Raw genomic sequence first — 8174 nt, 5'->3', positions numbered from 1 at the left:
GCAGCTAGTCAAATTACTGAATTTTGAAAAGGTGAAAGCAGTGCAGCTTAGCTTATGCTGTGATATCTCATAAGCCCATGTCAAGCATTGAAATTCAGATGTCTTGCTCCCAGGACAAAGGTAGTGCAAGAATAAGAAGGAGAGGAATATCAGAAGAATTAATATTCTTTCAAAAAAGACTTTAACAAAATACTGAATGGCAAAAAWTTAATCTATCTCATTACAATAGTGTAATAATTAACTCAGCTACAGAGTCAAATTCTCCTTTTCATCATTAAATAACAAAGACATTTTGCACAGTTCTTATATAAATAAATACRTTGATTGAATCAATATTTGCATATTTCTAGGTAAGTTTTTTAACAAATATAATGTATTTTTTACTAACAAGAGACCATTATGGGAGCAAAGTCTATTCTGTCTTCTTATAAATACTCAATTTGGTTATACTTGAGGATAATAAAATGTTATGAAATAGCTGGAAATCTTACTTTCTTTTACCCTGTGCAGAGTTCCAAGCATGATATTCTGTAACTGCATTGCTGAAGTTTCTAATACTGTCTTCAATCACCCAGCAGCAAAACTGACCCTAATTTGGAATTCACTAGCAGAAATAAATGCTTCCATATCTAAACAATATCAATAAAGGCAGAAATCTGTGCAAATGAATGCATTATTAGTTTGGAGATGGCAGTCTGCCGTATACTACAATATAAAACACAAACCATATGGAGGAAAACATGTAGTCTGCAATGTTTAAAATGCTTGTAGAAAACTGGAGAAAAGACGGATGTCCCAGAAGAGACAAATTTTATGGTGTGCCAATAATTCTAAAAATGAAGATGAATCCTAAAAGGTTTGTTACTGAACCTGAAGGGTTTTTTTTAAGTAATACTAGCAAGCAAGCCTGAACTATACCAACATCAAATGAGTAATGTATTAACAAAAAGAGCATAGTAAACATCACAGACTGATATAATTGTGTCAAATTGTACTGTATTCTTCAACCTGATTATACCTGAATATAACCTGAATAACTCTTTAAATTACATCATCCTACTTAAGTAAATGAAGTGTGTTAAAAAGGAAAATATTCTCCAACCCAAGAATAACTAGAGGGAGCTGGATTGTGATCCAGCTGTAGGAAGCAGTGATGGAATGGAATATGTAARAAAGCCAAATGTCAAGTCTTCAAAATGCTGAAACTGAAGGATTAAGATAGGGACACRTTGACAGAAGAGAAATGAAACCAGCTGGAGCACGAGAAGTATTACACAAATGGCAGCCACAGCATTTGGAGCTGAAGGTCAGCCCTAGAGCATACAGATGGACACACATCTGATATTTGCAATGGAGTGCCACGCTCTTGAAAGTAGAAACACCATTGTTAGTGATCATACGGAAATGAGATTGTTGAGAAATCCAGCAAGCAACTACACAACACAAATACAGAATCCACCAAACATCCATGGGGAGCTAAATAGATGTAATTATGGCACCTCTACAAACCTCCTCTAAGAAGAATGTTTGCTGCTTAAAATAACTAGTGAGTGGATTACGGATTGGTGGTGGTCTCTGATGAGCGTTGAATAGTAAACGGTCAATTAGTAGGTAACGAGGAAAGCTTGAGAACTATATTCTTTTGTTCACATATGTCTATACTAGATTTTATTTTAACACCAATTACCAATTTACACCTGTATTTGGCACCTCAGAGACAGTTATGCCCTTACCTCCTCTATTCCCTAACCTCTTTCTACTAAAGGAAAGCTGCTTATTAAACCTGCCTTAGAATGCTCTGCCAGCATCCAAGTCTCTGCATRTTCCTCCTCCTCTAGTCCTCCAAGTAAAAAGCTGGGCTAGGAGCTACTCTTAAAAGTCAAAATGCCCTTTGGCAACTTCTGAGAAATATTTTTCGTACAATACAGTATGAATGACAACATCAGAAGGTACCACTGCAGTGTGCGYGAGAGAAGATGATTTGAAATAATGTAGAAGCTCCAAGATTTTGCAGACTTCTTTATTGACAAACAGACTAAAAGGAGAAGAAAGTTAATGAATAAATGTTTTTTTAATGACTCATTCCGTGATAAAGTTTGGCCAACTTCTTTCAGTACTTTAATAACTATGAGTTTCCATATTGTGGATAAAAATATTTAAAAATATAAATAAAAATATAACATAAAAATAAAATTTTAATAATATTTATAAAAATAATTTTTAAAAATATAAAATATAAAAATAGTAACAATAGTAATAGTAATAATTCACTGAACTATTTGGCTGAAGAAGAGATGTTCCATGACAATGTCTTTAGTAGTAGACAGAGTACAGTTTCTAATTGACTTTTAATGACTCTTAAGAAAATGGTAGGCATGAAGAACTTGGGCCATTGGATGCTATTTAGATCAGGACCAGTTAAATATAAAATAATACTAGCCAAATATAAAATAACAGCACTCAGAGAAAAGTCATTCTTTATTTCTGTGAAAGAATGAGAATGAGAGTACAAAATAGTCCAGAAAATTAATACTAATTTCATTCCTTGTACTTGATTGCTGAAATCTGATGAGCTGTAAGTAAAGACAGATGTTTAGAATACAGCTAAGAAGAGGATTACACCTCTGTAGATAGTCATTAATATGTATTTGTCTGCATTTCCTGTTTGACAACTTCATTTTGGAAAATTTTCCAAAGACACTGGGAGTCGGTTTCAGCTGTCAGAGGAAGAAGTCTACTTTTTTTTACGTGCAGACAGGGTGGTGCAGGAAGCGTGAGGGTGCTTTGGTTCCACCACTACAGTCACTGAAGTTCTAGTCATACAGTCAGGGAATGCAGGAAACTGGTTCAGCTCACTCCAGAAAATTACACACTGTTTTGGTCAGCTAAGTTGCTTAACTGACTTCACTGATTCTACCAACAATGAACTTGATTCTGTTGCCAGCATGTAGGTATCTAGGATACCCTAGGATATCCTACTTGGAGTCCAGCTGCTTCTCCAGAAGGGACCAGATCTCCCACAGGTCCTGTGCCATATCTATTAGCACTGTATCATGCCACTGATACCCCAGGATGTCTCAAATCGCACTAGGCACCTGTGTGAGACCACTTTAATGGACTCCTTGCTCTCCACTGAGTATAACAGGAGACACCTAAGCTTGGATGTAAGCTGAACCCTGCACCTAAGCTGAACCCCACTGTGGATGTCAATATTCTCTCATTTCTGTGTATCACAGACTGCCAGGACAAACTCAAGAACTGGCAAGATACTTTTGCATTCTGTTGAGTAATGAACAGATTATATTCACCTTGTGATAAGATGAAGACCAAGGCCTGCAGTGAGAAGGCTAGAAAATGGCAGGAAGAAGAAATGTTCTTCATGTGTTATAATCCAGGTACTCAAGAAAAAATGAATAATTTATTACAAGTAAGACTGGATTATACTGTCATTTATGTTTAATGACTTTCATTGTAAAGGACTCCGACATCAAAAGAAATACATGACTCACAACTGTAACACAATTTCCTCTCAACAGGGACAATCTCAGCCAAGTAGCATATAGGATATTGCTAAAAAATCTTGGAAGAAAGCAAAGTTTGATAAAGGACACTAGGATATACTCTTATTTTCAGGAAAAAAAAATGCCTTCAGGCTGAGTTTAATAATAAAAGGCAATTGAACAATTCTCATAACTGCATGAGACAGCGATTTGAAATGCCAATCAGGTAATTTCACATACAACTGCAGAGTTCAGTGCTATTTGCATATGCATAAGCTGTTTTCCCTGCATAGCTGTAGAGAGTACATGGCATCCATGAATAAACATTTATAGGCACTTCTAAAAAACACTTCAGCCTTGTTGTCTATCACTTGAAATTTGACTTTAAATGTTCATGCAGTGAAAAGAAGACCACAATTTTCCAAGAGTCAGTGGCCTTTTTCCCTTTATGTGGGATTTATTATGTGATTGGTCCATAGCTCATGGGCTCAGAAGCACCATATGCACATATAATTATCCTAGTAAATTTAGAGTTTCTTTTTTATTTTTCATGAGCACACATCCCTAAAGCAATAATAGGTGCAAATATTTCCAAGAAAAKACTGAAGTCTGATACCCAAGCCCTAATTCTCCTTTCAGACCTCTCATCCTTCATCCTGTGAAGTCATTCAGTTTGTGCAAAGGAATGAAAACTGGTATTCTGTTGAATGGGGAAATTTTTAACACCTTTTTACATATTTGGAAGGTGGCATGCYTGAAATAGTCCTAAAAGGCTACTATTTTAAAATAGCAACATTAGATTCTCTTAAATACTTAATAAATGAGAAACAGGTGAGTATTCATTGAGTTAAAAGGTTGGTTGTGTGAGGTACTAACCATGTTAATGGTAGGGCTAAGTCATGATTTGCTTTAAAATCGACCTCTCAAGGCTGGTTAAATAAGAAGTAGATACTTACCAGCCAGTATATATCCCAGTTCTTAAATCCAGGRGCTAATTTACATAGATTTCCAAAGTTTTGATCCCTATTTTAGTCAAAATAATAAGGCTGAATTCAATTAAGAACATGGACAATCTCTCAAAACTTTTTTTCAGCACATTTATTGAACCGCAGCATACTGTTCAATTTTTTTAATGTTCTAAAGATGTGTGAAAAATAGAATAGGTTTTGTCACTGGATTTCTCAAAAACTCACTACTAAAATGCTTTTTTATTATTTATTTTCCCCTGAGAATTGTATGACTGTACTGCAGAGAATAGCTTTCTCTGTTTTTATAATTTGTTAATTCATCATTCCGACAAAGAATCTGAAAAATACCAAATCTATAACAAGTGCCTAAAGCAGCAACTGAAAAAGCTAAACAAACTGATATATCACCAACTGGTGAATTAGGAAAAAAAAATCACACTTTCCTTAGCTATATCTTGCAAAGGCAACAATTTGTCTTTTTTTTTTTTTTTTTTTTAATACTAGAGAATATCCTACTTTTCTAGGATGACTTTTTAGGTGCATGTTTACTTATTTAGGGAATAACTTTAAAGGTTTCTTCAGTGACCTTTATCCTTCTCTTGAGTTGTCTGTCTTAAATGTAATATTCTTCCTATCTGCAATATAATACATATTTTCTAGGCTGGGTATGAATTGTATGGCTAGGTATGTATTGACAGGGCAAACATTGTGCAGTAGCTCCTGCTGTTAGCCAAGTTCCAGCCAGGTTCTTTGCAGAAAGCTTCATCAAATTTTGTGCCATATCCTATCTTATGTTGCTCTCTTTTCTAATAGTTGATAAATTCAGGTGCATCTTGGGTCAACTAAAATGTAAAGTGTTCTTTACATTGAATATGTACATGAGTAATACAATCAGCAAAAAGAATGAGAAAAAATAATCAAATGGATTTTTTTTTGAGATGAAAAAGCTTGTTTGAAAATGATTTATTACTTTTTTATGAGAGGATGCATATGTTTTTTTCAATTAAATTGAAATATTAAAAATCAAGATAATTCTCTTTTGCTTAAAGACTTTCCCTGCTATATATGGATAAAGAAAAAGAGGGAGAAAATGCCACTTTTAGATAAGATTCCTGCCTTTCTTTAAATGCTATGGAGCCAGAGCCTGACTTGTTTTCAGAGGAAAGAAAAAAATCTGGATGAAAATAAACTATCCTGCTTTCAACATGCCTGAACTCCAGGTCATGACATGACAAAAACATTTGGTAATTTCYGGTCATCGTGCTTTCAAAGAAGAAACAACATAATATTATCTAGAGCCTGTCTTTCTCATGCTGAACAAATTACCTGCCAAGCTTTGTCAGATCCAGTTCAGAAGAAACTTTATAGGCACAGTTGGTCAACAGCAACCTTCTTTCATAATATCTGGTAAAACCCCTGTGGAAATACACCATTTCTGCCATCTAGAAGATCCATTGCAACATTCAAGCTACCATAAGGAAAGCTCAAAAACAAGGGCTTTTTTCTACACACACTGCCAGTATTAACAAATTAACACTTAAATGYTCTGAGACCAGGCACTATACAAATCCAGAGGGTTCAATCCTTTCATTGTGTAGACTCACTAAGAAATCTGGCAACCATTTTACAAAATATTGTAAGGAAACCATATCAATAAATTGTCATTCTGATGCTCTGAGCGAATGCATCTCAGGAATGACTGAAGTGTTCAGTAGGATTCAGGGTGTGCAAAYTGTGAGAAAAAACGACAAGTGTCTAACACAAGCCAGTAAATAAAGAGTGAAGTAAAAAAACTAAACGAGTGTTGATATTGGATTGATAAACAAGAACCATGAGTATAACTACTGTATGAGATACTCATTAGGTATTATTTCAAAAAGACTAGATAGTTGTTCTTCAGGAAATACTGCTGTAGGAAAAGGAATAATTGCTGTTTGCAGTATCTTAAATTGTGACTTTCTTGCTGTCGAGGTGTGTGACATGCTACTGAGTTATGTTGGGCACGCGCAATCTTGCTCTAGAGAAATGAAAATATAACTACAATAGTGTTGCACAGATCTGTTCACAGACACTGGCTGGGGTTTCAGAAGTACCATAGCTACACCATCTCAGGAATCTGTCTCACACCTCATCGTGCAGTGAAGACGTATATTAACCTTCTTTGAAAATCTACAAGTCTATGACTAGTTTGACCTTCTATGTAGAATTGATGTGATCTAGTCTCTCCCCCCCACACCCAARGATAGAGGCCTCTGACAAAGATCTCTGTGAAAATTCTCTAACCTTCAGATGCAAGGAGTTTGGCGTTCCTCTGCATGTTGTGCAGTGCTCTCCCTCAGTCATGCTCCCACCTTCCAATATTCCCAAGTTCAAAATGARAAACAAAGACAAAATAAAGTCACTGAATCTGCTGCCGGTAAATACACATACGATTGAAAAAGAACTTCACAGACTTTCTTCTCCTGCAGGCACGGAGCTCTCAGATTTCCTGAGAGCATCATTTTCTCTCCTTGCTCCTGTGTTCATCTATCATGCTAACTGCTGCTTGGAGAAAAATAAAGAAAAATATTATAGTAGGCACAATCAGTTAGTACTGAGAGGAAACATTCTTCTGTGAAGCTTTAAACATAAAAGATTTCAGCGGTGTCATTTTTGAATTTCATTAATTTAAGTAAAATATCAGATATTATTGCTTTTAGATGTCAGTGAAGCTGACATCTATAGAGAGTGAAAGGCAGTTTTCCCTTTGGTTATACAATATTTGCATCTATCCCAGACAGATAGAAAAAAAAACATATTATCAAGTTAGGACAATACAAAGAGGATGAAGACATCCCAAATCTCTAAAGGAGGAGAGGAGTATCAATAAAATGGAAATATATGTATCCACTTTTACCCTTTTCCCCTTTATGTCCTGTAAAAACAACTAATTTGAACTTTTGCCTGGAGTTCAGGACAGAAAATTTATGTTTTTCTGCAGGCAGAAATAGGTAAGATGTTTTCTGCAGAAATAGATATGATGTTATGGACTGACCTAGATATCAGACTATCTTATCAGCTAGATCTTGTTCACCTTTTGAAATCTGAGAGTGGGATTCATCTCACCTTGGCTTAAATGTCTGCTCCATAGGAGTGTAAACTCACATTCGTCAAGGGCCCTTTTACAGTCAACGGAGAGAATTGGATTTGCCTGCCTATTTTCAGTGGTAGCTCGTGATCTAACAGTTTGAATTTGTTTGACAGCTTTGTTAATTGCTAGTAGAATATTTTCCTCCTTATTCTTCAACTCCCAAAGCCCAGTATCAAGGAGTTGTTGCCTTGAACTAAGACGTGCTTTTCTCCACTTTTATGTGATGCAGTGGTAATGATAGAAAAGGCAAGTCATCTTTTTATGAAGTCTTACTATCTTCTGAACGCCTGGCAAGAGTACATCTTAATATTAACCTTGCAAGGCAGCCAAGATACAACAAAAACAATTATGTTTTACCAAATAAGAAAGGCAAGTTAATTCTTATCAGAAATATAAACAAAACAAAACAAACAAAAAAATCCCCAGAGATTGCCATACTAACTTCTCCAGCTGTCGATTCCTGAGTTTTAAGTCTGTGGCTTAGTATGGACTCTGTTTTGTTTGTTTGTTTGTTTGTTTTTAGGAATGACTTCTCTAGCTGAAATAGTTCTATTCGGGTACCCAGTGTAAAGTTGT

The sequence above is a fragment of the Rhea americana genome, unplaced genomic scaffold, assembly GCF_003343005.1.
Source record: "Rhea americana isolate MKP2758 unplaced genomic scaffold, rheAme1 scaffold_238, whole genome shotgun sequence".
Classification (NCBI taxonomy): domain Eukaryota; kingdom Metazoa; phylum Chordata; class Aves; order Rheiformes; family Rheidae; genus Rhea; species Rhea americana.
The sequence above is the reverse complement of the archived record's forward strand: the minus strand, read 5'-3'. Positions refer to the sequence as shown.